Consider the following 7,554-nt stretch of genomic DNA (forward strand, 5'->3'; position numbering starts at 1 on the left):
CTTCTCCATGTTGGCCTCCAGTGCTGGGTTGCTGGGCTGCATCTTCCGGCTAAGTGCTACATCATTGTCTTGAGGCCTGACCTGAATACCAGAGACCAGATAACAGTAAAAGAGAAGAATATGATTTAATTCTTCTAGTTTTCCAGCAGTGCCCTTTAGTTAGCATCCTCCCGCAGCTACCTAAATGGCCAATCAAATTAATATTGTAGTATTCCATGTCTCTTCCTAATTTGCTGGTTCATTAATTAATTTTTGCTTGATGCTTTCAACCTTTGAAGAACTACCAGGGTGTCTTGAAAGTTGGAAGGTAGCATCTTGCAAAGGGAAAGGCCAGGACACCACTGGGATCACAAAGAGTCAGTGGCGTCACCATCCTCCTTTTGTGTCTAGGCCTTCTCTGTCTGGCTTGCAGTACTTTTCTTCTTCTCCACTAGGGCCTGAGCGTTCTGCCTCTTCCTCTTTCTCACCACCAGCTTCCTAGTTCCTAAGATATTTAGAATCTACTCTGCATGAATGCAAGAAAATGTTTACTCAGTTCTGCTTTTGGATAGTCCTGTTTTTAATCTAAACTTCCGCTGATGCCTGGGGAAGTCATTCCAGTATCTTATGGGCACAGTTCTCTTGCTTGATGGCAAACTTTGCCTGAGTTTGAAATAATCATGGCCTTGGAACCGGATAGGTAGGTCAAGGCTGGGCCTTTGGTGTGTGGATGTCCAAGGCACATCCATTTGGATCCTTGCAGTTTCCTTCCTAATTAGTTACACACAGCAGACTCCTTTTGGTTAATTCAATGAGAGCAGGTGGGACTTGGAACACCAAAGACATATCCAACTTCAGGAGAGCTTCCCAAGAGCTGAACTCCAGGATACTCCTAGCTGCAAAAGGTGTGTAGCACAGAGCCGGCACATTGGGTTTTGAGGAGAGCTCCCAAGAGCAGAAGGGAAAAAGCAAGGCACAAGGCGTCTCTGTTGCCTTTATCATGGATGTCCTGCAGGCCGGCAACAAAGCTCTGTCATGTAACCCACAAATGCACTTTCCGTCTATGGACTGAAAGAAGAACTGCTGCCACTGGCAGGACAAGGTGGGACACCTTTTTTGGGCCCTTTGCAACCTCAATTGCACTTCCACTTCTAGGTTCTATGCATCAGGATATATTCCTCTAAAAGGCATTCCTGTCTTGGGAGAATGTGGACATGTGATTTGTGTAAGAAAAGTGGAAATAAACTTGCTATTATGCAACATGGAAAAAGTCTAAGGACCCAATCAATTTCAAATTGTGGAACTTTTTGTTCCAATCACTGGGGACAGGTGTGAAAGCTGGGTGGTGAAGAACGTTGAGAAGAAGAAAATGCATACAGTCATAAGTTTCTAGAGGGCAGGTCTGCAAATGTTCTCAACTCACAAAAAGGCAAAAAAATCGGTATTAGAGGGAATCAAGATCGTGGTGCAACCTGAGCAAAAGTCCAGAAAAGTCAGCAGTTTGCTTTCCTTTTTGTGATGTTTTGGTTGGCCAGAATACAGGGATTGCCTGCCTGCAGATTTGGAGTTTTCTTCCAGTGGGCCAGCAAAGCTCTTTCACAGGCTGCCTTAATTGGCTTTGTGTGTCTAATTAGAAGGGGTGCCTGGACTGGCAAATCTGAAGCCCACTGAGGTTCTTTAAATCCTTTCTTGAAGTTCATTCCTGCTCCAGTCTATATCAGACTATAAGTTTTCCTTTCTGCATGAACATCTGCATAGTTTCTTGTGTGCCTTTGCGCTGAAGGTTCTGCATTTTGGGTGTTTTGAAATGCTTGCATTTTTCTCCAGAGGAGAGATGTGCACATGGATGCAATTTTCACAGCTCCATAGTTTCATGTGCAGTTTTCACATGGATGCAAGTCATCAAGTGCATTGAGCTCACAAATCATGTTACAGCCTCAGAACTGGGTGGCCTTGAACTGCAGATGATGTCCAAGTTTGTGTTCTCTGGCTAAATTCTGAGGAACCAACAGATGAATTCCCCAGGCTTTCCTATCCAAAATTGGGTGAAGGTGAGAAACTGCCCCACAAAATCACAAAAATTATGTATATGAAATATTTACTCATGCAAGGTGGGTCTCTTTCTGGACCCCTGTATAAAAACAATCATATGCAAACTCTCAGGGCACATGAGTCATGGGCCTTCTTCCTGTTGAAAGACGTATGCAATTGGGTGCTAAGTCACTTTGCTCCACTTCAGGCCTCGATTGTCACACAGTCAAGATTTTATTTTATTTTTTATTTTATTATTTCATTTCATTTTATTAATTTTTAGTCACTTAATTACATCAGTGGGACAATGCTTCTCTAATTGTCATTATTTTTCTCTGCGTCCACTACCTGAAGATGTTTGCTTGGCATCACCTTGCTACTTGTCGGCGCACTGAAGGAGGAAAGGGGTATTTAAAAGCAGGAACCAAATTGCCAGTCTATCAGTCCTTATTTGCCCACAAGCAAAGTCGTCCTACAACAGGAGAGAAGGTCCATCCTCTGGACACCATCTATAACCTATGAAAAGTCTGCAAATAATTTCTGTAGGTGTGATTATGTATGTATGTATGTAGGGATGTAGGGATGGAGGTGGTGCTGCAGTTTAAACTGCTCTGCTGCTGGGCTGGTTGATCAAAAGGTCTGTGGTTCGAATTTGCACAACTGGGTTTCCTCCTGTGCTTTGTCCCAGCTCCTGTCCACCTTGCAGTTCGAAAGCATGCAAATACAAGTAGATATAAAGGTACCACTTTGGTGGGCAAGTAACAGCGTTCTGTGCACTTCAGTGTTTAGTCATGCCAGCCCCATGACCATAGAGACTGTCTATGGACAAACACTGGCTCCCTCAGCTAGGAAACGGAGATGAGCACCACCTCCTAGAGTCAGGCATGACTGGAATTAATGTCATGGGGAAACCTGTACCTTTACTTATACATGCATACATGCATGCATGCATGCATGTATGCATTTAAAACTTTTTTAGATTGTCCCTTACTGTAGTCTCAGGATGGTTTAACAGCAAGATAAAAATAAAAAATACAGCATCCTAATCAAATTCTTAATCAGTCAACAATAAAATCCATATTAAAATGACAGTCCAACCTTAAAATATTGGGAAAATAAAAAGGTTTTAGTTTGGCACTGAAAAGAATAAAGTGATGGCGCCAGGCGAACCTCTCTGGGAAGCGAATTCCACAATCAGGGCACCACCGCAGAGAAGGCCCTTTTCCAGGTAGTCACCCTCCTAATCTCCTTCAAGGCTACCTGGAGAAGGGCCTCTGCCCCAGATCTTAAGGGGTGAGCAGTACAAACACTCCTTCAGGTTACCTGGTCCTATGCCATTTAGGATTTTATAGGTCATTACCAGCCCCTTAAATTGGGCCCAGACATCAACTGGTAGCCAGTGTAGATGGAAAAGGACCAGCGTTATGTGTCCATATCTGCCAGTCCCTGTTAACAACCTGGCGGCTCTATGCTGGACCAGTTGAAGTATCCGGGCTGTCTTCAAGGGCAGCCCCACATAGAGCATGTTACAGTAGTCCAATCGGGAAGTTACCAGGGCATGGGTCACCGCTGCCCAGCACGGCCCATCCAAATAAGAGCACAACTGATAAATCAGTCAAAGCCGAAGGAAAGCACTTCTCACCACAGCTGTCACCCAGGATTCTAGGGACAGCTGCAGATCGAGGAGCACTCCCAAACTGCACACATTGTCCTTTAGAGGGAGTGTACCTCATTCAGAACAGGGTTGGAAACACTTACCCAGGAGGTTTAGTGACAGATTTTATTTACCTGGGCTCTAGGATCACCGCAGACGAGGACTGCAGCCAAGAAATTAAAACACGCTTGCTCCTGGGGAGGAAAGCTATGGCAAATCTAGACAGCATCCTAAAAAGCAGAGACATCACCCTGCCAAAAAAAGTGCATATAGTCAAGGCTGTGGTTTTCCCAGTTGTAATGTATGGCTCTGAAAGCTGGACCATAAAGAAGGCTGAATGTCAAAGGATTGAGGCCTTTGAATTGTGGTGCGGGAGGAGACTCATGCGAGTCCCTTGGATGGCAAGGCGATCAAACCAGTCAGTCCTGGAGGAGATCAACCCTGACTGTTTTCTAGAAGGCCAGATCCTGAAGATGGAGCTCAATGGAGATCAAACCAGACAATCATAGATCAAACCGGTCAGTCCTAGAGGAGATCAACCCTGACTGCTCTTTAGAAGGCCAGATACTGAAGATGAAACTCAAATACTTTGGCCACCTAATGAGAAGGAAGGACTCCCGGGAGAAGAGTCTAATGCTGGGAACAACTGAAGGTAAAAGAAGAAGGGGACAGCAGAGAATGAAATGGCTGGATTGATGGAGTCACTGAAGCAGTTGGTGTGAGCTTAATTGGACGCCAGGGGATGGTGGAGGCCAGGAAGGCCTGGAGGAATGTTGTGCATGGGGTTGCGATGGGTTGGACACGACTTCGTGACTAGCAACACCCAGGAGGCTAAACTGCCAACCAGCAAGACCTCCATCCTGTCTGGACTAAGTTTCATTTATTCATTTATTTATTTAAAGTTTTTATATGCCGTCCCCTTGCTACATAGCCTCGGGACAGCTCGGGATGGCTCACATTTATTGGCTCTCATCCAGTCCATCACCCCGGCCAGGTACTGGTTCAGATGTCTCACAGGCTAGATCGGTGTGAAGAACTCTCTCGGCTCCGTCTCTTACATTTCTGAAACGTTCCATCCCAGCAAATGTATGCATGTAAGAACAGTACCCACCTTGCATGCCCAGAGTTGCCATGATCTTATGTATGATGCTTAGAGCAACACATCTTGCTTCTTTTTGTCATCTCCCCTATGGAAGTAATAGGGACAAGGTCCTCCAACACTGGAGGTGTGTTTATTTATTTATTTGTTCATTGGATTTATATATCACCTTTTTCTCCTTTCAGGGAACTCAGGCAGTTTACATCATTCTCCCCCTCCTGCTCTCAGTCCTATCCCCACCACAGCAACCCTGTGAGGTCGGTCAGGCTGAGAGTTTGTGAGTGGCTCAAAGTCACCCAGTGAGCACCATGGCTGGGCAGGGCCTAGAACCTGGGTTGCCTCTGCCCCACGCTCTTCACCACTGCACCATTCTGAATTAATGCTGCTGTCTGAAAAGATTAATCTTTTCATTAGAGAATACTGGAAGGTACAACTTAAAAGATGCAGCATTCCTTAGCTTAGTTAATCAATGAAAGCACCACCATCATTGTTCAAACCTTAGTCGGCCCACATCTCTATAAAGAGATTCGCTGTATTGAGACAAATCCCTCATTTTACAACTTTCAGTCCCAGGCAAAAGTTCCCACAAGGCCAGCTGTTCAGCATTTCGGTGGGAGGAATGGCCTTAGACAGAACTGAGGCCTTCCAAAATATTTGACATACTTCTGTCTGGTTCCTCTGGTGAACTCCATTCACCCCATCCCTGTTTGGGGGCAGTGCATGGTTTTGAGGGGTGCTGAGGAATCAGGAACTGCCCCTTTTCTTAACGTTGCAAATTATTTCCCTTCCCAAATTTGTGAAAAAATATCCTTTGAATATTTGCTACACACACACACACACACACACACACACACACGAATATGTATTATTTACAAGTCACATACCCAATCCAGTTGCCCATAATCCTCCAAACCTTATGTAAGGCTTGGAGGATTATGGGACTTATGTAAGGCAGGAAGATCCTGGGGAGAAAGTAGTCTCTGGCCCACCCCACTCCCAAAAGGCCTCTGCTAAGTTGTTTTGGCAACCTTGGAGATGTGGCCAGCCCAGTTCTATTCATACCAGTTGTGGGAGCAGGAAGGAGAGGGATTTGCATGCAGAGCCCCAGCTACGAGGTTGGACTGATTATCCGACCTCGTAGGTGGAGATCCACACAATATTATAATCATGCAGATACTGATTAGCAGCAGCAGGATTGTTCTACCAGATACCTGAACCAGTGCATGACCTGTGTTGCCCGGTTCACACATACATGGGAGAGTTGGTGGGCAAAAAGAACATCTAGCATGTAATTTGGCGTGACAGTCCTTCCCATGTGAGGGAGTGGCAGCTATCTGGATCCAAGATTGCAGAGTGAGTGTCCAAAGAGAGAGGGTATGGCAGGTCCCATCTCCCCTTGAGTGTGCCAGTTGAGGGCTGAACCAAACTCTTCCACTGATCTTGAACCCTTGATGGCCTTCAGGGCTCCTTTGAAGATGTTCTCTGCAGTTGGTGCTACCATCTTGACTACTTGGTTGGCACACTGGGTTGAGGTAGGCAAGAATGCCATGCATGATGGTTTCCATGTCAAAAATTATTTTTACACCTGAAGTAGAACAAGAATGAAGATTACACTGTTCAGTCAGCTACCTGTCCTTAGAGTGAGCGCAGTGGACTTCGCGAGTATTGGGCAACTGTGGAGGTTGCCCCTCTAAGAAAAGCTTCAGGAACAAAATTGTACCCAACAGAGAACAACAATAGCCCAAGTGGTCTGGCTTCATGCATCACCGTTAAGTCAGCCTCCGTTTGGCTGCACCTTTCAAGCCAGAACTGTCCATCATTGGGAAAGCCTCAGGACAGGCTAATGGAGTTAAGAAAGGTGTAGGCATAGAAACACAGAAACAGAGCGAGTCAGAAGGGGCCTTCTGGGCCATCTAGTCTGACCTCCGGCACCAACCAGCTCCGCTGACAACATGCCCACCATGTGCATGTCCAGCCTATCTTTGAACACCCTCACCGATGGGGCCTCAATGACTTCCCATGGAAGCCCATTCCCAACTCTCGGGGTCCTAACTGTCAGGAAGTGCTTCCTGGCATCCAAATTGAACCTTGGTTCCCTGAACTTTGCTCCGTTGGAGCATGCCTTGCCCTCCTCTGCAGGGGAGAAGAGGTCTCTACCCACCTCTGTATTACATCCCCTCACATACGTGTACATTGCCAACAGATCCCCTCAGAGTCTCCTCTTCTCCAACTCAAGCTCCTGCATAGCTCAAGCGGGAACTGATCTTCCCAGCAGGGATCTGGGGAATCATCAGGATGGTGGCCAGTGACAAGTGGGATCCCCCAGGGCTCTGTCCTGAGACCAATCCTGTTCAATCTTTTCATCAATGACATGGAAGAAGACATCACCAGTCTGCTGATCAAATTTGCAGATGATACTAAAATGAGGGCAGTGGCCACAACTGAGGAGCAGGTACTCCAGATCCCAAGGGAACTGGACAGACTCTGGAAGTGGGCAGGGGGCAACAGGATGGTGTTCAGTGTGGATGAGTGCCAGGTCTTGCACTTGGGACACTGGAATAAGTGTCATAAGTACAGGTGAGGGGACAAGTGGCTGGAGAGCAGCACTTGTGAAAGGGACCTCGGGTTGTTAGTCGACTGCAGGCTGAACATGAGCCAGCAGTGTGATGTGGTGGTTAAGAGGGCAAACACCACCCTTGGTTGCATAGCCAGAAGTGTGGCTTCTAGATCAGGAATTACTACCACTCTATACGACTCTGGTGCGCCCACAACTGGAGTATTGTGCTCAGTT

The sequence above is a fragment of the Varanus komodoensis genome, unplaced genomic scaffold (genome assembly GCF_004798865.1).
Source record: "Varanus komodoensis strain SLA01 unplaced genomic scaffold, ASM479886v1 scaffold144, whole genome shotgun sequence".
Lineage (NCBI taxonomy): Eukaryota > Metazoa > Chordata > Lepidosauria > Squamata > Varanidae > Varanus > Varanus komodoensis.